Source organism: Oncorhynchus kisutch, linkage group LG16 (assembly GCF_002021735.2).
Source record: "Oncorhynchus kisutch isolate 150728-3 linkage group LG16, Okis_V2, whole genome shotgun sequence".
Classification (NCBI taxonomy): domain Eukaryota; kingdom Metazoa; phylum Chordata; class Actinopteri; order Salmoniformes; family Salmonidae; genus Oncorhynchus; species Oncorhynchus kisutch.
This window is the reverse complement of record NC_034189.2, coordinates 34,259,224-34,282,174: the sequence shown is the minus strand read 5'-3', so window position 1 is coordinate 34,282,174 and position 22,951 is coordinate 34,259,224. Positions and strand designations below refer to the sequence as shown.

Sequence of the window (22,951 nt, the reverse complement as noted above, 5' to 3'; positions counted from 1 at the left end):
TCATCAGACCAAAGGACAGATTTCCACCAGTCTAAGGTCCATTGCTCATGTTTCTTGGCCCAAACAAGTCTTCTTATTTTTGGTGTCCGTCCTTTAGTAGTGGTTTCAATGGAGCAATTCGACCATGAAAGTCTGATTCACGCAGTCTCCTCTGAACAGTGCATGTTGAGATGTGTGTGTTTCTTGAACTCTGTGAATAATTTATTTCGGCTCCAATCTGAGGTGCAGTTCACTCTACTGAACTTATCCTCTGCAGCAAAGGTAACTCTGGGTCTTCCTCATGAGAGCCAGTTTCATCATTGCGCTTCATGGTTTTTGCGACTGCACTAGAAGAAACTTTCAAAGTTCTTAAAATGTTCCGTATTGACTGACCTTCATGTCTTTAGTAATGATGGGATGTTGTTTCTCTTTGCTTATTTGAGCTGTTCTTGACATAATATGGACGTGGTCTTTTACCAAATAGGGATATCTTCTGTAAACCATCCTTACCTTGTCACAACACAACCTGTTGGCTCAAACGCTTTAAGAAGGAATGAAATTCCACAAATTAACTTTTAAGAAGGTACACCTGTTAATTGAAAAACATTCCAGGTGACTACCTCATGAAAAGGTTGGAGAGAATGCCAAGAGTGTGCAAAGTGGTCAAGGAAAAGGATGGCTACTTCGAAGATTCTCAAATATAAAATATATTTTGATTTGTTTAACACTTTTTGCTTACTATATGATTCCAATTGTGCTATTTCAAAAGTTTTGATGTCTTCACTATTATTCTAAAATGTAAAAAATTGTAAAATTAAAGAAAAACCCTTAAATGAGTAGGTGTGTCCAGACTTTTGACTGGTACTGTATATATTGTGGTAATGCAAATATGGTACAATCCAAGGGTACAAAGCTTTTGGAGACTTACCCAGAAAGACTCACAGCTTTAATCGCTGCCAAAGGTGATTCTAACATGTATTGTGAATACTTATGTAAATTAGATATTTCTGTATTTCATTTTCAATACATTTGAAAAAAACTTTAAAACATGTTTTCACTTTGTCATTATGGGGTGTTGTCTGTAGCTGGGTGAGATGATAAAAAACTATAATTTAATCCATTTGGAATTCAGGCGGTAAGAAAACAAAATGAGGAATACGTTAAGGGGTATGAACACTTTCTGAAGGCACTGTATATCTGCAAGAAAGTGATAAATGAGCGACTCTTTTAAAGGGGGTCATATATACATTGCCTTATTAAAAATAAAAATAAAAGCTATCTTGCTATAATCGGCATAGTTTCTCAGACCAAATCTTCATTCTGGTTTAAACAAAGCAATCTGATCATGCTCCAGTAAAATACACACTACAGGGAATGAAAAAAAATGGCTTCTGCAAAGCACATATACATTGTACAATCAACATCCACACATTGTGGAATATACGTGGAATAAAATGATCTTTCAGTGTCTTGTTGCAGGTTGTGCAATGTTCGAAAGTGTGTGAGAGATTAGCATTAATGTTTGTGTATGTGTGTGGGGTCAAGTTTGGACGGTCGTACATATGCAAATAGGCAAGATTGTACATTTCAGGTCCATGGACAGCAGCAATATCGGCATAGCGATATCTGTCATTCAGCACCACATGACAGTATGTCATGTGAAGTTGGCACTGGGGAAATCCCATGTAATGAGAAACGAGGCCTAGGAGGCAAAAAGACTGAAGGAGAAGACTCCCACAAGAACTCTATGCTAAACTGTTCTGCCACATTCACTTCAAATGTTACATCTTTCGATTTGTAAATGATAGGGAATACATCTGCAAATAATTTAAACTGATTATTCAAACTACACTGTACAGCTTTTGTGTGTCTGTGCATCATAGGTACAACAGTAAGCAATTCCGTTCTCAAATGTCTGTTTATTGTGAGAAACAACATGAAAAACACCTGTTAGACCATTACAATGCGGACTGTCATGCATTTTTACTATTACCAACAAGACAACGAAGTGATACGTGTCATGGAGACTAAAAACGGATACTTTCCAAACACCAAAAGTTCCCACGCTGAGCGATATTGTTTACTACACTATTATGCATACAATCCAAGTCATACGTTTATTGTCATTCATACTCTTATTTTTAACTGAATATCTTTTCAAAAGTGTCCATTGTGTCAATTCAGAGCTTAGAAAAATATTGGAATAATGTGCTTAAGGGGACTGACACTCAAGACGCACAACAGGATAACACAACAACCACATTTTCAATTGACAATCATTGCTTTAAATGGATGTGGTCGATAGATTTGTATAGGTGGAGCAGTGTGATGTTGTTCCCCTAGATTATGCACCAAATTGCACACAAGGACCAATTCAAATAGGCCAGGTCAAGAGGGGATGTTAATAATTTGATAATAATAATAATTCAGTGTATTTTTTTAATTGAATTACAGCTGCATAGCTAATGTTTTTCTTTGGTGTAAAAACACTTTTTCATATCAATGTTTTACATACATGTGATTGTATATTTTGGTTTGGTCCATCGCAGGTTATCTGTATTTCCATACCCCCTTATTGTTCTCTTTTGCCTGACCTTCGGCTTGCAAGGTAAGTTGTCCTTGGCTCCGAAATTGTTCAATATAAAACCGTGGTAATGTTACACAAGGTACTGTTATGCACCATAAATTTGTTACAATGTGGATAATATAAAGATTTATGTTAACAAGGTTCACAAAGCTCGCTAACTAGGGTATCTATTGTAACTTGTGAGTACTTGGGACAGTGTTTGAGTGAGTGTCCATGTGCTTGCGCAGGTGCCTGAGAGCTAGGACTGCGCCAAGGGTTAACATAATGTGTGTTGTCACTTCGTGTGCAGGGCAAATAAAAAATAATTTAACTAGCAGACCTCCAGTTGTGGCAGCATCCTAATTAAAGTACACAATGCAGAACGAACCACGCTACATAGGCATATATAAACAATGTATTTAACTTGTAAACCAAGGTTGGATTAGTTGGTCTAAGCAACATGCACCTGGATAATCATGAATCTGGACGGGCTCCTACATCCTCCTATACACATTATGACATAATAAAGAGTTTAATGTTTCACAAAATAAAGACATAGAAGCATACCCAATTATACACGTTCTACACATTCCATTTCTCCATGGCAATGGAAATGTAAACATTCTATTTTGCGCCAAACATCGCCTACAACTCAATTCTACGTGCAGCATATTGGACGACTCCAGTCATTGATCATTTGCGACTTTAAGTCATTCCTGTTATCTCTAGAGCATCTCGTATATCTATAGCGCTGCATTTCTTCCCCATCTTACCATGGATAGGGTTTGGTGCATTCCGGAGTTCACTTATGGTCCACAAAGGTAATCTTAGGAGAAATTCATTTTAGCATACTGTAAATGCCTGTGCATAATGTGCATAACAAAGCATCATTATTTTCATGATCTTCAAAGTAATTCTGTAGAAGCAGCCTTTATTTTCAGACTGCAGGCCTGCTGGGAGGAAACATATTACAATAAACAGGTAAGATTCATCCCACAAAAACATAAACAACAGAAAGAGAGTTGTATTTCAAGACAGTTTAGAGAAGGTGGTCATAATAGTTCTTCCTATCACTTGCAAATTGTGAGGCATGAGCAGTTGTGAAATGTTGCGAGAGGCCCATCTGAAAGCACATGATATGGTATTTCGTGGCACGGTTTCACACCTTACCTCATCTTGCAGAAGAAGCTCATGGTCCATTGTCTGCTGCTCCAGAGTCAAGGCCAGGTCCCGCCCCATGTCACCACGGAGCACATGAGCAACTGGCTGGTGTCTCAGGGCAAAAAATCCCTTAGGGAGAGGTGAGTACCACGTCAGCACTCACCTTCACTGCCATTCCCTGCCACCAGCAGCACTCCAGGAGATGTGGGTAAAATAAACAACAGAAAAATCAGAAGCCAGGAAAGTTGAAATGCTCTGTGTTTTATTTGAAGGGTGTGGAAGGAAACGACCTCGCTCGGCTGGTAAGAGAATGAGAGTTAGAGACATACTACAAGTTAGTTAGCTCTACTAGCCTTTCAACAACGAGTTAGCACAGCAGAATAGATCTGTTGTGAAATTACACTAATGGGACTTCCTGTTTCATACTGCAGGCCTGGGAAGTAAACACTTGCCTAAAAATGATGAACATAGAGCACGAGGCTTTCTGCAAGCTCCGCCGCTCCATGCACCCCACCTCGCCAGCTAACATGTGAGTTCCATGTACTGCCCTGCATATGACTTGATCCATTTATCTACACATCTGGAACTACGCAGAAACAGACTAAGACAGTGTTCTCTGTGAGCACATTGCACATCGTTTAGCGTTGTCTTCTCCTTTTTGTTGATTTCAGCGATCCTAAGGTCCACAGCATCGTTGAAAGAGCTGTGAGGAGCATTCTGGGCAAGCAGTCCAATGAGCCCCGTAGCAACCTGCTCAGCCCATCTCAGGTGGTGGTGGAGGTGGTGCCCAGGCTCCTCCTGGCCCTGTGGCTTCAGCCAGAGGAAGGCCATTCAGAGCACCCAATCCTTATAAGTGGGATGGATGTGGGCATGGTGGCGGCCGTAGTGGAGAAGCTCTCCTGTATGTTAAAGGACCCTTCCCATCACATCCCTTTCTCCAGGGCTGCTGCTTTTGACTCTGTGCGGTCGATCCTCGGGAGAATCAGTCAGTCCTTCTCCACCGATGACCTGCAGAGCCCTTTTTATATGAGATCTGTCTGTGCCTTTGTGGCGGACGAGGTGCAGAGCTGCTTCCAGCCCCCTGCAGCCACCCTACCAGTACCCCCTGTCCTCGCGGTGGCCGTTTCCACCACACTACCCGCTGACATCCAAGCAGGTGAGTAGCAATGATGGAGAACACTCTGACAGATGCCTGTTCTGATGACATCTTGGTGCCTTGTAGAAGTAGAGCTCATCAGCTGTTGTCACCCATAATATAGACCCGGCTTCTTCCCACCTGGAGGTTTCAGGACATCACCCCTAACACAGAGGCAGACCCGGCATCTTCCCACCTGAATGTTGTGGACATCACCACTAGCACAGAGGCAGATCTGGCTTCTTCCCACCTGAATGTGGTGGACATCACCCCTAACACAGAGGCAGACCCGGCATCTTCCGACCTGGAGGTTCAAGACATCACCACTAACACAGAGCCAGATCTGTCTTCTTCCTACCTGAATGTGGTAGACATCACCCCTAACACAGAGGCAGACCCGGCATCTTCCCACCTGGAGGTTCAAGACATCACCACTAACACAGAGGCAGATCCGGCTTCTTCCCACCTGAATGTGGTGGACATCACCCCTAATACAGAGGCAGATCTGGGTTCTTCCCACCTGAATGTTGTGGACATCACCACTAACACAGAGGCAGATCCGGGTTCTTCCCACCTTGAGGTTGAGGACATCACCCCTAACACAGAGGCAGATCCGGCTTCTTCCCACCTGGAGGTTGTGGACATCACCACTAACACAGAGGCAGATCCGGCTTCTTCCCACCCGGAGGTTCAAGACACCACCACTAACACAGAGGCAGATCCGGGTTCTTCCCACCTGGAGGTTCAGGACATCACCACTAACACAGAGGCAGATCCGGCTTCTTCCCACCTGGAGGTTCAAGACATCACCACTAACACAGAGGCAGATCCGGCTTCTTCCCACCTGGAGGTTCAAGACATCACCACTAACACAGAGGCAGATCTGGCTTCTTCCTACCTGAATGTGGTGGACATCACGCCTAATACAGAGGCAGAGCCCACCTCTTGGAGGTTGTGGACGTCACACCTGAAGAAAGGACTCTCACGATGGCCGTCTTCGCCACTCTGCCAGCTGACATCCAAGCAGGTGAGTAACACTTAGAGAGCACTCTGACAGGTGCCGTTTGTCATGACATCTTAGCAGAACCTTTCAACTGGCCAGTGTTTAGAAGCTACGGTTTGCATTTGTTTACATTCTGTTCCTCTTTTTTCCCTTTCCAGAGGATGTTGCTGTGGTTATCCCGGATGTCACCCCACACGTCACCAAGGACGTAACACTGGATGTTCCATGCAGAGCTAGGAAAGGGGCAGTCCTGCGATTGTTTTGCAGGCTTTGGAGGGCAGTGTGCTGCTGCGCCTGCCACAAGGAAGAGGAGGAACAATATTAATTATTCATCACACCTGCAGAAAAGGGATTGAACCATAGACCATTAAATTATTCGCATTTTAATTGAACTCAATTCTGCTTTTCTTCTGTTTACTACTTAATTTCAGAACTTTTCTATAAACTTTCACTTTGCAAGTGTGGAGTAGGTTGTGTAAATAAGTGGGAAACATCCCAATTTTAATGCTTTGAATAATTTACTTTGTACATTTAAAAAAATATGTATTATTTCACAACAAAAAAACGGAGGGCGCTCAACCAACGTTGAGTTGAGGTGCAGCCAAAAATTTGAATCATCATAGAAAAGGAAAAAGCCCAACTCTTGCTCACTATAAAAATGCATTGTTTTATTCAAGCAAGATTAAAAGATTAACGTTTCGGCCTATTCTATGATGATATGCAAAGTTGTGTTTGCCCAGTAAAAGGGTGACCCAGACTCACCCTGGTTCTTGAGGGTTGAAGACAGTGAAAAATGATCATTAAGTAAATGGGACTTTTCAATTATTGAATAAAAATCTTTAATGAACATGAATTTAAATACAATTGACTTGAGGATTAGAGCAGGCAGGCTGACTGGCTAGCGCTGAAAGCCCTCTGCCTCTACCTCTGTGTGGTTCATCTCAACCAAGAGCTTGTGTGGGTTGTCTTTCTCTCTGTGGGTGTGAATCACGATGACCTCTCTCTCTGCCTGCCATTTGGCTGATCAGAAGCCTTCTGCTCTTTCTTGCTCACATGAACAGGAGGAATGGCCTCTGGGATAACCTCCTCCGCTATCGAATGCCTCTTCCACCTCCTCTTTCGGACTGTGTTCGACTGAGGTCACTCGTTCTCTCTCCCTGGGTGTTGGATAGTTCATCCTCCTCTGTGTCTTTGTGAGGGTGGAGGGAGTTATCCTGTTCCGGCTCCCTCTAAGGGTGTGCACTGTAATCTCTTTCGGTGTGTTGAGGGGTTCAGTGGTTTTGTAGGGAGTCTGAAGTTCGATCTCTAGCGGTGAGTGTGGGGTCTGTCCCGTGGTGGTGTCTCCCTCCCTCCTGAGGAGGAACCACCGAGACATGTGAAGATCACGGAAGGCCAAGGAAGATCACTCTGCAAGGACGGGATAGGACAGATCACAACACTGCTGCTCATTCATATTCAAACACTCCTCAGATTACAGACACAAACATAAACTTACCTGTACATATCAGAATCATACATTCGACAGCCACCTCTCCCCCACATGTATTGATGCCCCACCTCAAACATGAGTCAATTCCAGATGCTGGAATGGTGCTGGAATGCAGGTCCAGTAGGGCCTAATATGTAATGATGTGATAGCATGTGTACCCCATATCCTGTGTGTGTGTTGATGTTTTTTAAATTTTATTGAACTTGTATTTAAACAGGGAGTCACACTGAGATTAAACATCTATTTTACCACAGTACCCTGTAAAAGTTGAAGTCATATTGAACAACTACCAGAGATAACCTTCTCTACATAGGAATTGCATACCTCAAAATAATACTTTATTGTCAATCAGCAATTACTAACTTAGATAAGGCCTCAACAAGGCCCCAGTTAATGGTTGAAAATAACAAATTTACACTGAGTGTATAAAATGCTCTTTCCATGACATATGCTGACCAGGTGAATCCAGGTTAAAGCTATAATCCCTTATGGATGTCACTAGTTAAATCCACCTAAATCAGTATAGATAAAGAAGAGGAGACAGGTAAAAACAATATTGTAAGGCTTGAGACAATTTAGACTTGGATTGTGTATGTGTGCCATTCAGAGGGTGAATGGGCAAGACAAAATATTTACGTGCCTTTCAACGGGGCATGGTAGTCGGTGCCAGGGGTACAAGTTTGTGTCAAGAACTGCACCGCTGCTGTTTTTTTAACGCTCAACAGTTTCCCGTGTGTATCAAGAATGGTCCACCACTCAAAAGACATACAGCCAACTTGACACAATTGTGGGAAGCATTGGAGTCAACATGGGCCATCATCACAGTGAATGTTTTGTACACTCATGTTTTGTATTCGGTACCAGTACATTAATAGTATTGGTACATCATGAAATGTTCCCATCATTAATTTGTTATTAAGTAGTGCTGTTTTCTTATTTTCCTTGATCTTTGCTCAGTTCCAGAAGGTTTGCATTTGAGAGTGTTTATTATAAATTGTTATTTCATCGTCTTATTATTACTGCTAAGCAGCATGACTCCTGAGAGGCACTAAACAACTGTTTTTATCAATGAAAAACTCCAGTCATTGATTTAACCTCAATATGGCCTTCAATGGAAAAGAGTAGTAAATCGTCATTGAATGAACGCTAAACTGGCCTCAGAATATGGCCATTCTGATGTAAAAGATAAAATTCCTCAGATAAGACCGAAAAAGTGTATGGAAATATCAGCAATCATCAGGGTAAGAGTGACAACAGGTCCACATGGGGGAAATCTTAACAAATGGCTTAATGGGTATTTTCAACGCAATCGTGTTATTATTTATTTTTAGGGTTTAACAAGGCAGCTCACCTGTGACCTGTGGCTTGACATTAGATGCGGTGACTTCGATTACCCTGCAGACGATATTTTTGTTCTTCCCGCCAATACAATCCACTGACAACGACCGACGAGTTGTGCGTTCCGAGATGCTTTTTGTTATTCGCCTGTTTGTGGCTCGCCTGTGAAATTGCGCGATTCTTGCAATTCTCTTTCAGCCTCTCATCAACTAGCTGTTTTTGCAGTATATTAAAAATACGATAGTTATTCACTACTCATATTAACTAGGTGTCATTTACATTACCTTAAGTCATTTATTTTTCAACTGGATTTTACAAAGGTGCATGACATGCAGGCGCTAAAAAGTTGTCAGGAGTGGGTTTCAAACCATGCCTATAGGGGAGTCTGCGACCTGAATGACTTAATGATTATTTTCAATGCAATCGTGTTTTTACTTTTTCTTTTAGGGTTTAACAAGGTTTCTCACCAATGACTTTAGATGTGGCCAGTTCGATTACCCTGCAGACTTTAAGAGTGTCTTCAGAATATGGCCATTTTGACATGAATTTAAAAATGCCTCAGATAGGACCAAAAAAGTGTCTGGAGCTATCCGTCAGGGTAAGAGTGACAACAGGTTTCCACATGTCAAAATGGGGGAAATCTTAGCAAATGGCTTAATGGTTATTCATGAGAATCGTGTTGTTGTATTGTTGAGTGTATCATGGGATCTCACCTGAAATCTGTGGCTTGACTACAAACCTGTAACCTATGCTACTGTGGCCTATAGAGCTAGAAGGATGGATAACCAGGTGTGTAAAGGTGTGAGGTGGGATCCTATCCAAAATGGACAACTAATCCCTATGTACTTGTGGAGATCTGAGAGGATATGATTGGTATAAGAAACACGACTAAACTTCAACCTCCGGAGGGGTCAAGAAAATTCAATTTCGTTGTCGGCAGGACTCGAACCTGCGCAGGAAGATCCTAATGGATTTCTAGTCCATCGCCTTAACCACTCGGCCACGACAACAGTCTTGTCAGCAGTGAATGGGCCACCAGGTATAGCCTACAGAAGTGATAATTTTACAACTGAAAGACAATGCAAGTAACTCATTAACTCATTATAATGCAATAAAATGAATTGTTCCCCTCATTCATTATTAAGTACAGCTGTTTTCTTATTTTCCTTGATCTTTGGTCAGCTCCAGAAGGTTTTCATTTGAGAGTGTTTATTATAAATTGTTATTTCATCATCTTATTATTACTGCTAAGCAGCATGAATCCTGAGAGGCACTAAACAACTTTCAGAAGTGGGATTTGAACCCACGCCTCCATGGGAGACTGCGACCTGAAACGCAGCGCCTTAGACCGCTCGGCCATCCTGACTACAGCACAGTACCTGGGTATCGGGTTAAAGAGTATGGGGTAAAAGTAGAAATAGGCACAGCCTTCTAAAATCACCACAGAGACCAGTAAATTTATGCACGATACCGACTTGCACTTTCAATAGTCATTTGTTTTTATCAATGAAAAACTCCAGTCATTGATTTAAGAAGAAGTGTATCTTTCTATCTATATGTAGAACATGTATATTTAGTCAAAGTTTATGATGTGTATTGCTTGTTATCTGACGTTAGCTCCAGCAGATATCATCATTTCTCCGGACATTTGAGTAGCATTTTGTGAACATGCCGTCATTGTAAACAGAGATTTATGGATATAAATAGCATATTATTGAAAAAAACATAAATGTACTGTGTAACATGTCCTATTACTGTCATCTGATGAAGATTTTCAAAAGGTTAGTGAATTATTTTTCTTTTAATCCTGCGTTTGTTGATTGCATTTTTTGGCTATGCAAATTAGCTGTGTCTTTGGTGGTGGTTTGACATAAATATGTGCTATGTTTTCGCTGTAAAACAATTTAGAAATCTGACTTGCTGGCTAGATGAACAAAATGTGTGGAGGTTAAATATTTCTAAGAATATTTTTGCGTTCCGTGCGCCACCGTTCCAGCTGAACGTGGGAGGGGTCGTTCCCAAAAGGGAACCCTAACCCGTCAACAGGTTTTAACTACTGTACCTATCAATTATCCAGTAGTAGTGATTATGGTTCCTCAATATACATTTAACATATTACAGCGTAGGCTATGTGTTACAGTGTGACAGGTTAATGGAAATATTCAAAGTATTAGTAAGTTCATAGTATGTTTGGATCTTAAAACATCTAACATTAAAAAGATGCATTCAGTATTAGTTGATAGAGATTGATAACATTCATATAATTGTGTTAAAGTTAAAAATCCGTCAAGCGTACAAAGGGTACGAATTGTGAGAGTAATGTGTAAATGTTATATTGATTACTTTATTTTGTGGTGCCTAAAAGTGTTAATCTGTGATCTACGAAATGCTCTTAATCTATGAGCCGGAGATCGATTGCTCTGGTCTCCACCCATATTTCTCATTGAACTAAAAGTTGAATTGAGAATACAACACCGTATCACTCTCGTGATTATTTCTCCCCTGTTTTCAGGGGCGTAACAACAGCACTACTTGTCCCTGCACTACTTGGTCCTCTACGGTTTGAATGGAATAGAGGAGATTTCACGGTGTAACTTTTTTATGTTGCAGTGTTTTTGTACATGAGTTGTTGTATTTTAAAACTGTCAACACTGAAAGCACCTAGCAATGTATTGGGGATGTGTGTTTTACCTTTCTCCTGTGTAGAACAACTTGTCAGATGGTCCATTGGAGACTGATGCATTCCTGTCCTGTTGCAGGTATTTTTTTCACAATACTATTGCAGATATTTTCAGCATTGTTGCAGCTATTGAACTACAGAAATAACCACTGTTCCATAAACAAGGTCTAAAATTATGTTTGATGCATTCTGAATATAATGTTTTTAACATAACTGTTCAAACTAGACTGATATTGACACTGTGACACGATGACACGATGAAAATAAAACCTAATATAACTCAAACGGAATGCATTTGCATTTTTGCGCAGTCCAGGCAGTTATATTAGGTTTTATTTATGCCAATGAAATCCGTTTTCCACGTTGATGCACAAAAACAGAAATATACAAAACACAAGGAAATGTGAATCGAACTATTTTAGAGCGATTTTTTAAATTTTTATTTTTTCTACAAAAATGCACTACGGTGACGCGATTATGCCAATGAAATCCGTTTTCCACGTTGATGCACAAAAACAGAAATATACAAAACACAAGGAAATGTGAATCAAACTAATTACAGCAAAAAAATTAATTGTTTCAGCTGATTTTTTTATGAAGCCAAGATCAATGATATAAAGAATGATGGAAAAAAACGTGTAAAAAAAAACATAATGAAAGAAAAGCAGTGCAAGTTTTGAATTTTGTAAAGTTAGTGTGGGAGAGGTGGAAAAATTGTTATCGATCAATAATGGCGCAAAAATGCAAATGCTTTCCGTTTGAGTTATATTAGGTTTTATTTTCATGTGAACAATACAAAAGACGACGATATGAGTTGGATGTCAAGGTTCAGTGGTTTCTGACGGGTGTTTTTTTTTGTAGGAGGAGCATCAGCGTAGCCAGGGAGCATCAGCGTCAGCGTAGCCAGGGAGTGAAGCAGTGACAGGACTATGATACAGCTCACTTCACTACCAGAGATTACCCGATTAAAACACAGTTAAAAATGGAAAAGATACCATTTGTTGTTTTGTCATGTATTGTTGTATTTCTTTGATATCTTGGGACAGTATACATTTTCAGCAAGTTGCAGCATTGAACTACAGAAATAACCACTTTTCCATAAACAAGGTCTAAAATCATGTTTGATTGCACTCTGAAAGTACATTTTTTACAGAACTGTTCAAACTAGATGATAGGAACACTGTGGACAATTTTCAGCAAGTTGCAGCAATTGAACTACAGAACCACTTTTCCATAAACAAGGTCTAAATCATGTTTGATGCACTCTGGATGTCATTCGTTTTTGAAGAACTGTTTAAACTAGATGATAGGAACACTGGACAATTTTCACCAATTGCAACCATGAAAAACAGAAATAAATACTTTTCCATGAACAAGGTCTAAATCATGTTTGATGCACTCAGGATGAAAAAAAATGGTTCTGTTTAAACTAGATGATAGGAAGACTGTGGACAATTTTCAGCAAGTTGCAACATTGAAATAAAGAAAACCACTTTTCCATAAACATGTTCAAATCATGTTTGATTCACTCTGTAAGTCATTTGTTTTGGTAGTATTGTTTAAACTGGATGATAGGAACACTGGAATATTTCAAGCAAGATGCAAACATGTAATACAGAAATAAACACTTTTCCATAAACAAGGTCTAAATCATGTTTGATGCACTTTGTAAGATTTCTTTTGCAGTACTGTTTAAACTTGATGATAGGAACACTGTGGACAATTTTCAGCAAGATGCAACCATGAAAACAGAAATAAACACTTTTCCATAAACAAGTTCAAATCACGTTTGATGCACTCTGTAAGTAATTATTTTGCAGTATTGTTTAAACTAGGATGATAGGAACACTGTGGACAATTTTCACCAATTGCAACCAAGAAAAACAGAAATAAATACTTTTCCATAAACAAGGTCTAAGTCATGTTTGATGCACTCAGGATTTAAACATGTTTTGTTCTGTTTAAACCTCATGATAGGAACATTGTGGTAAATTTTCAGCAAGTTGCAACATTGAAATTCAGAAATAACCACTTTTCCATAAACAAGGTCTAAATCATGTTTGATGCACTCAGGATGAAAAAATGGTTCTGTTTAAACTAGATGATAGGAACACTGTGGACAATTTTCAGCAAGTTTGCAACATTGATATACAGAAATAACCACTTTTCCATAAACAAGGTCTAAACCATGTTCGATGCACTCAGGATTTAAAAAATAAGAAGTTCTGTTTAAACTAGATGATAGGAACACTGTGGACAATTTTCTGCAAATTGCAACCATGAAAACAGAAATAAACACTTTTCCATAAACAAGTACAAATCCTGTTTGAAGCACTCTGTAAGTACATTTTTTGCAGTACTGTTTAAACTAGATGAGAGGAACACTGGACAATTTTCACCAATTGCAACCATGAAAAACAGAAATAAATACTTTTCCATGAACAAGGTGTAAATCTAGTTTCATGCACTCTGCAAGTAAAATGTTTGGCAGTACTGTTTAAACTTGATGATAGGACCACTGTGGACAGTTTTCAGCAAGCTGCAACCATGAAATACAGAAATAAACACTTTTCCATAAACAAGTTCAAATCCTGTTTAATGCATGTATCCGAACAGGGCTGACCTATCCAAATACGAGACACTGACTTCTCTGTTCAGAGCTGAAGTGTCCGGTTTAGTCACGTGCTCATGTATCCAACACAGCTGACTTATCCAACTCAGAGAAACTGACTTCACTGTTCAGAGCTGAAGTACCCTGTCAAGGACATGAGGTTTAGTGTAACATGTATGCCAAGGAGTTAGGCAGTAGGCTCTAGAGCTCTCAATTGTGTTATACCAGAGAAGAAAACACTATGAAAGCATGGCCACTAAGAAAAATACAACGGTGTCAACCTATTGTAATGTTTTGCCTCACAGACAAGCAAATACAGCTGTGTTTAAAACAGTGAAGGTGCCTTCAAATAGGAGAGCCTTCTTCTTAGCGGTTGACACTGACATACTACACGATAGGATATTAGATGAGCTGTCTTTCGGAGCGTTGTCACCAAAGGACAGAGCTACTTTCCAATTTCTCCTTTCCCTGAGATATTGCTGCAAAGGCGAGGTTCTCCAAGTAACTCTGGAGAACACAGATTTCTGCAGTATATCACCACCTATCAGAGAGGATTTTGCTCAGGGGCGCGCCTATTCTGTTTTATCCTAGACATGAGAAGAATGAGCCATGTGAAACAAATACGCCGTCGTCTAGCCTCGGTGTACAGTCCCAGTTAAGCACACTGGCCGCCTCTGGTGATACGGATGGGGATGTGTCCAGTACCCAGTTGCTCAGTCTCATGAACTGAGACTGAGTGTGAACATGGATGTGTTCAGAGGAGATGACGCCAGGTCTGACACCAATTACGACACATCCCCACATCAAGCAACTGACAATGAGATGACAGAAGCCTTTGAGGAGGCGTTCAACGCTTTCATGCGACTGCAATTGGTTAGGAAAAGGGCATCATCCATCAACAATGCTATGATAGTGATGAGAGACAGCAAGGGAGAGCTAGGCTCCATGTTTGGGTGAACAGCCGCAGTGATACACTGAATGCTACCAAGGTGGATAGGAAGAAGGTGAAGGAACTACAGGGTTCCATGTACACCCCAGCCTGTCAGTCAGGGAGGCAGGTGGTTTTCTTACCAGAGTCTATAATGGACCTAAATCTCAATGTTCTGGAGACCTCCATAGGGAGGATCACAGACAGTACAAGCAAAGGTGAATCAAAGAACTTGTTCCTAATAATCATGTCTAAACTGACGAGCATGCAATGGCTGAAACAGAAGGTTGTTGAAACGTGCTACAACTCGACCATTCCAGAGGATATGAGATTTGTGGAAAGACTGAAACGTTTCACGGTCAACAGGTCCTCGAGACGTGTTGACATCCAGCCTCTCGCCTACTGCCTGAGGTCCCAGTTCATTTTTGGCATACAGTAGCTGGGCTTGTTGCACACATAGAAATGTTCCTTTTTTGGGGGGATTACACCTAGTCATTACAGATACACCTTGTGGATTGTTCGGACTAGCAGGCTGTGTTTGCACCAGTGCCCTTTCGCTCAGGTGGAGGAGTATCTCTGCTTCAGAGACTACAGGCGCTTTGGGCACCCCTGCAGGCCCTCATAATTAGATACAAGGTGGGACTGGTGATACAGTGCATGTTCCCTATAGCTATGCAGACATTGAGCACCATATACTTCACCTCCTCACACTGGACATGGGAGCGGTAGTAAATGGTGCTTGCAATGAAGGGTAGCCAGCAGCACATAAAGAACATGACAGTGAGAAAGGTTACTGCAATGTGTCAGTGTCAGACAGCACATGAAACGGAATTAGTTTGGACTTAAAGATGATTCGGGCACAGGTCTTGACCATGGTGGTGAGCATAGTACTCAGCTACTTAGCCTCCAAAAGGAAGCGCAAAATGGACGACTCCGAAGGCCCCTACAAGCGTCCAGAGGCCGTCAGGAGCACCAGGACCGTGATTGCGTGCCTCATCATGATGAACATTGAGCTCTTCATGGCTGTGATTGCAGGCTGCATGGAGCTGCTTTACCAACCTATGATCAGCGACGCACAAAGGTTGCATAACATGGAGTGTGCTATCGCAGTGTTCAACATCATAATCTACATCATGTACATGGTGACCATGGTGCTGATGTCAACCGTGCTAAAGGGGAAGCACGAAGTAGCCACCACGGTTGATGCTCTACGAGACATCCCCGAGACCGGGGCCATCCCCTCCACAGCTCGTGACTACTTCAGCAGAAGCATCAACTCTTACAATTCACAGTCAAGTTTCATTTAAGGACCTCTAGCCTTCCCCCACAAAGTCTCAGCCCATAGAGCTGAGGGGCAAAGGGGAACGCGGAGCTGTACCACAGTTTGACCACACAAGCAGTCACCAGCCCCTCAGGGCTCACCTGAGATCATTGGAAGACCTTTGCTTAATATGCCCGGCAATTATTATATTTTACAAGGAACCCTACGTGTATCCTCCTACATTGTGGTTACATTCCATTTTGTCAGGAGCTACATCAACAATAGAGAGAAGCAGATGCTCTGTACTGGGGCCTTGGGAAGACATGACACATGCAGTCCCTCAAGAATAGACCCTACGTGCCATTCTAAACACTTGTTATATAACACGTGGCCTATTTTATATTTAGTTCCTTATTAGATCATGGAACCGAATGATACATTGGCGACAGCAAGGGAACTATTGTCCAACCCAGTGGCCTACTATCCTGTTTCACTTGACCATACCCCTCATAAGCTTTGCTATGTATGTGAATAAATGACAAGGGAACAATGTACTGAGAGTCTGGTGAGTTTTTATTGACACATGTTCAAAGAAAGTCAGATATTGTAAATAGGCACATGTCAAGTGTTAGGTGTGTATGGTGATGAGAACCCATACAGTGTCCGGTCCATATTAGCGGTAATCGTCACTTCTTTATTACAACCAGAGCACATTGCAGCTAGGACAGTGGTAGACAGTGTCAAGAAACTCATTCTTGAAGAAGGGGTATATGCAGCATCCCACCACACACAGGAAATTTGCTGAGATGTACTTAGAGCCTCCAGTCCTCACACACTCAGGGGGTAATATCAGTCCATTAGCCATACACACAGAAAGAACACGACGTGGCTATAGTGGTTTCAACAGAGACGTTGCAAACCTCTGAATAGCTCTCTGACAGCAACTACAACTATCTTCGCTCTCTAATCAAACTCTTAGGACAACCTAAGCTTAGCCCCTTATCCTATCCTACCCTCGTAACTCCTTCATCCACCTCAAGTAACCACAGACTTTACTAAGGCTTTGGCAGCCTTGGTACGACTGCCTCCCCTTGAAGGACAGGACCCTTACAGATTACGAGAAGGAAAAGCTGGACCGTGTGAACGTGAGAGCCAGCAGCGCCGAAGGTGGCGATGTGACTATAGGCCCAACGGACAGTCTCTTCACCAGACCCATGTATGTGCCGTTAACGCACTACCACCATCTCAACGCCCTATTAGCCATCATGGCGTGCTACGTCTCCCCGAGAGTGAAAAGTTTGTCCGACTATCCCGTGAGACATGTTCACATTGAACCAGGGCTGCTGCTCCATCACGCATCACAATCCCCCGTCAAGTCAGCGAGGAGAGGAGAAGAGTAAGCAAAGTATAGATACGATAAAGGTAAAAAGAGAACATCACCATCCTATTCACACTACACACACAAGTGGAAAGACACTGATCCAACCTGGACATGGTCCCCATAGCCTTATGTGGCCAGTGACCACAGCCATTGATGGAACAGCCAGCCCTCAAGACATGGACTCCACTGCCAGCTACCAAGACCTGAGGCTCATTTCAAATCATTACACATTCCCTGTACAGCATGTCAGTACATGCTGTACAGGGAATGTGTAATGATTTGAAATGAGGTGTTGAGCTTTTTATTCATATTCTGTGTCATCAGTATGACACAGAATATGAATAAAAAGCTCAACAGCCCTTCTCGCAGTTCAGTGCCTGTTGTTACATTGACTATTCATCTCTACCCCTACACCTGTCTTTCAGTCATTACTATGCCAGGCATACCTCGCAGTGTTTCATATCACACATAGGATAGACTGTGCACTCCCAGCACTTACACAGACGAAGGGTAGCACTATGCATCACTTTCCCAACTCTATTTCAGGTACAACTTAGTGTTTACATTGGGATGGAAATGTAGCACATACCCCTGACAGACATGGTGAATTAGTCAGCCCTAGCAAGCAACTCCCGAATGCACTCTGTGAGACTGAGACAGAGTAGCATATTGTAGCCTAAGTCAGGTGCATATATTATAGACACAGAGATATTTAGCCAGAGACTAGGACCTTGTGTATGAGAGACAAACCAATAGACAGGGGCGAAGTGCAGCCACTATCACCTACATCGGATGAAGAAGGACATGAAACCAACAGTAGGGGGGAGCGACGGAAGGTACATGCTGAAACACACCGGGTGACAGGATGGTTAGGATTACTATGATGCGCAGCAGACACAGCGGTCCTAACCAACAGATATGTTATTTCTATAGTTTTACAATACTTTTAGAATACTTTTGGAAATAGTTAGTTGATAATCGGGGACAGCCTGTCACTTCGCACACAGGGCCCTTGCCCGGAATGTGGCGCGTGTGAATTCTGGGGCAAGACGTTTGACTAGTATCCACCTGGTGGTAGTGTGGTATAAGTAATAAATGTAATAATTAAAATATTTTTTTAGGCCTATCCAGAATGTCGCTAGTTCCGCGTTACCGGAGTCACAGTTTTTGGGTCACGAATATGAAGACAAAAATATCTGCACGTTTTTGTGAAAATGGTTTTTAAATATTTTTTCCGGCATATCGGGACAGTCACTATTTCGGCATGACCGGAGTCACCTTTTTTGGGTCATGAATATGAAAAATAAATCTGCACTTTTTGTTGGAAATGGTTTAAAAATCTTTTTTTAGGCTTATCCGGAATGTCGCTAGTTCGGCATGAGCGTATTCACCGTTTTTGGGTAACAAATATGAAATGAAAAACTGCACTTTTACTTTAAAATGGTTTTAAAAATATTTTTCTAGGCCTATCGGAATGTCGCAAGTTGGGAATGACAGGATTCACAGTTTTTGGGTCACAAATGTGAAATTAAAACTTTTTAGTGAAAATGGTTTTAAAATCTTTTTTTTAGGCATTTCTGGAATGTCGCAAGTCCGACAAGACCAGAGTCACAGTTTTTGGGTAAGGAAAATGAAAAATATAATCTGCACTTTTTCGTGAAAATGGTTTTGAAATATTTTTTTAGGTCTATCCAAAATGACGCTTAGTTCGGCGTTTACCGGAGTCAAAGTTTTTGTGTCACGATTATAAATAATTTTTTATCCTCTCATTTTTGTGATTTTTTTATATTTTTAGGCCTATTCAGAATGACGCTAGTTCGGCATGACCGGAGTCACCGTTTTTGGGTAACAAATATGAAATTAAAAACTGTGAAAATCTTTTTTTAGACCTATCCAGAATGTCGCTAGTTCGTCATGACCAGAGTCACCGTTTTTGGGTCACGAATATGAAAAAATAAATGTGACATTTTTTTGTGAAATAGTTTTAAAAATCTTTTTCTAGGCCTATCGGAATGTCGCTAGTTGGGAATGACCAGAGTCACAGTTTTGGGGTAATGAATATGAAAAATAAAATCTGCAAATTTTCGTGAAAATGGTTTTGAAATATTTTTGGGGGTCTATCCAAAATGTTGCTAGTTCGGCGTTTACCGGAGTCAACGTTTTTGTGTGACGAATTTGAATAATTTTTTATTCTCTCATTTTTGTGAAAATGGTTTAAAAAATATTTTTTAAGGCCTATTCAGAATGACGCTAGTTCGGCATGACCGGGGTCACCGTTTTTGGGTTACAAATATGACATTAAAATCTGCACTTTTTTTGAAAATGGTTTTAAAAATCTTTTTTTAGGCCTATCCAGAATGTTTCTTATTCGGCATGACCAGAGTCACCATTTTTTTGTGAAAATGTTTTTAAAAATATGTTATAGGCCTATCCAGAATGTCGCTAGTACCGCGTTACCGGAGTCACAGTTTTTGGGTCACGAATATGAAGAATTCTTTTTCACACTGTTTAGTGTAAATGGTTTTTAAAATCTTTTTATAGGCCTATCCAGAATGTCGCTAGTTCGTCATGACCGGAGTAAACGGCCTGCTCCTCAGTCTCAGTTGCTAATATATGCATAGTATTATTAGTATTGGATAGAAAACACTCTAAAGTTTCCAAAACTGTCAAAATATTGTCTGTGAGTATAACCGAACTGATATTACAGGCGAAACCCTGAGGAAAATCAAACCAAGAAGTGGCTTCTATTTGGAAAATTCCTGCCTTTGCTCCATTTAAAGGGACATCAACCAGATTCCTATTCCTATCGCTTCCTCAAAGCGTCAACAGTCTTTAGACATAGTTTCAGGCTTTTATTTTGAAAAATGAGCGAGAAAGATAACATCTCGTCATTGTATGGCCGGGTGCCAGCAGCGTTTTGTATGCACAACAGAGTTTGGGCATTTCACCACTATATATCTACAATACAAAATTGATAATACAACCATACAACAATATTACAATGTACTTATGTGTAGAGTGCATGTGCTAGCGTTTGTGTGCGTATGCGTGTGTCTGTACCTGTGAGTGGGTCTGTACCCGTGTGTGTGTCCCTTCACAGTCCCCACTGTTCCATAAGGTGTATTTTTATCTGTTTTTTAAAATCTGATTCTACTGCTTGCATCAGTTTCAATATACTTCCATGGAGTCATGGCTCTATGTAGTACTGTGCACTAGTCTGTTCTGGACTTGGGAATTGTGAAGAGACCTCTGGTGGCATGTTTTGTGGGTATGCATAGGTGTCCGATGTCACGTCCTGACCTTAGTTCCTTTTTATGTCTCTGTTTTAGTTTGGTCAGGGCGTGAGTTCGGATGGGCATTCTATATTTTTGTTCTAGGTTTTGTATTTCTGTGTTTGGCCTGGTATGGTTCCCAATCAGAGACAGCTGTCGATCGTTGTCTCTGATTGAGAACCATACGTAGGTAGCCTGTTTTCCCACTATGAGGTGTGGGTAGTTATTTTCTGTTTAGTGTTTTTGTTGCACCTTGCAGAACTGTTAATTTGTTGTTTTTGTTAGAGTATTCATCTTTATTAAAAGTATTATGAATACGTACCACGCTGCACTTTGGTCCTCTTCTCCTTCTCCCAACGATTAATCGTTACATCCGAGCTGTGTGCAAGTAGTTTAAACAGACAGCTCCGTGCATTCAGCTTGTCACTACTTCTTACAAAAACAAGTACTGATGAAGTCAATCTCTCCTCCACTTTGAGAGATTCACCTGCATATCATTAATGTTAGCTCTCCGTGTACATTTAAATGCCAGATGTGCTGCCTTGTTCTGAGCCAATTGTCATTTTCCTAAGTCCCTTTGTGGCACCTGACCACTCGACTGAACAGTAGGACCTGCCTTGTTGATAGTGTTAAGAAGGCAGAGCTTAGCTACTGTTGTATCAACATGTTTTCACCATGGCAGTTTACAACTCAGGTTTACTCCAAGCAGTTTAGTCACCTCAACTTGCTCAATTTCCACATTATTCATTACAAGATTTAGTTGAGGTTTAGGGTTTAGGGAATGATTTGTGCCAAATATCAATGCTTTTAGTTTTTGAAAAATGAAGGACAAACTTATTCCTTGCCACCCATTCTGAAACAAACTGCAGCTCTTTGTTAAGTGTTCCAAGGCATTTCAGTCGCTGTAGTAGCTGATGTGTATAGTGTTGAGTCATCCACATACATACATAGAAGCATATAATACCTCTGTCCTCCTGCAAAATAACATGCTGATAGATTACGGAAGAAACATACCAGTTGAATACTTAGCCACTAGATGGGAGTGTCACATAAGGAATGAAGCTCAGTAGGCCTATTGCAAAATGCACTGGTAAGGCACTAGACTTAATATAAGTGTCAGCTCCGAGATGACTGGAAAATCCACTGGATATATGCAGTGAGTGACTGTCCTCACCTCACCTTGTCACAAAGTATATATTATTAGAAGAGATATACAGAATTCTGTAACAGATTGCATAAACCGGGTGGTTTGACAACCAGGTTAACTCTGAAAAACCTCATCCGGTATTTTTTGTATTGACAGAAAAGCAATTGATGAACCAATATTGTTCAAAGTTGTTCTGTTAAATGTATGTATGTGATGGAAGAGACGGACCAGTGGCCGGAAGGGTGCTGGTACAAGCCCCAGGCCAGGCAATGAAAGTGGCAACTGAACTGTCAATCAAAGAGCTGCTGGTCTCTGGTCCCTGGTACCATTTACTGTCATTGTATCCTTGAACAAGGTTCTTAACCGCTGTAATCCTCCAGCAGCGCTGTTGTGCTTTTGTTCTGTGTTTGGGTATTATGACAGCTGATTATGACAGCTGATACATTTCTGTTGAAATAGGGACAATGAATGATCTGTTTTATTTCTATGTACTGGGTACACATGTAATAAATCATTACTTGTTTGTTACATTTTTTATCATCACATACACTGGATAAGTGCAGTGAAATCAAATCAAACCAAATCACATTTTATTTGTCACATGGCCGAATACAACAGCTGTAGTAGACATTACAGTGAATGCTTATATACAAGCCCTTAAACAACAATGCAGTTTTAAGAAAAATAAGTGTTAAGTAAAAGATAGATATGTACAAAATTTAAAATAACAAATAATTACACAGCAGCAGTAAAATAACAATAGAGGCTTTTGTGTGGCGGCAGGTAGCCTAGTGGTTAGAGCGTTGGACTAGTAACCGAAAGGTTGCAAGCTCAAATCCCTTGAGCTGACAAGGTAAAAATCTGTCATTCTGCCCCTGAACAAGGCAGTTAACGCACTGTTCATAGGCTGTCATTGAAAATAAGAATTAGTTCTTAACGGACTTGCCTAGTTAAATAAAGGTAAAATAAAAAAATATACAGGGGGTACTGGTACAAAGCC

The 22,951-nt window shown here is 40.9% G+C and overlaps 2 non-coding genes across 2 annotated transcripts; both read right to left on the bottom strand.

Moving 5' to 3' along the window:
- Positions 1–9,599: 9,599 nt before the first annotated feature.
- On the bottom strand, positions 9,600–9,681 carry trnas-aga (transfer RNA serine (anticodon AGA)). Its single transcript has one exon. It is a non-coding gene; the product is annotated as a tRNA-Ser (tRNA).
- Positions 9,682–9,953: 272 nt separating this feature from the next.
- Positions 9,954–10,037, bottom strand: trnal-cag (transfer RNA leucine (anticodon CAG)). Its single transcript has one exon. It is a non-coding gene; the product is annotated as a tRNA-Sec (tRNA).
- Positions 10,038–22,951: the final 12,914 nt, after the last annotated feature.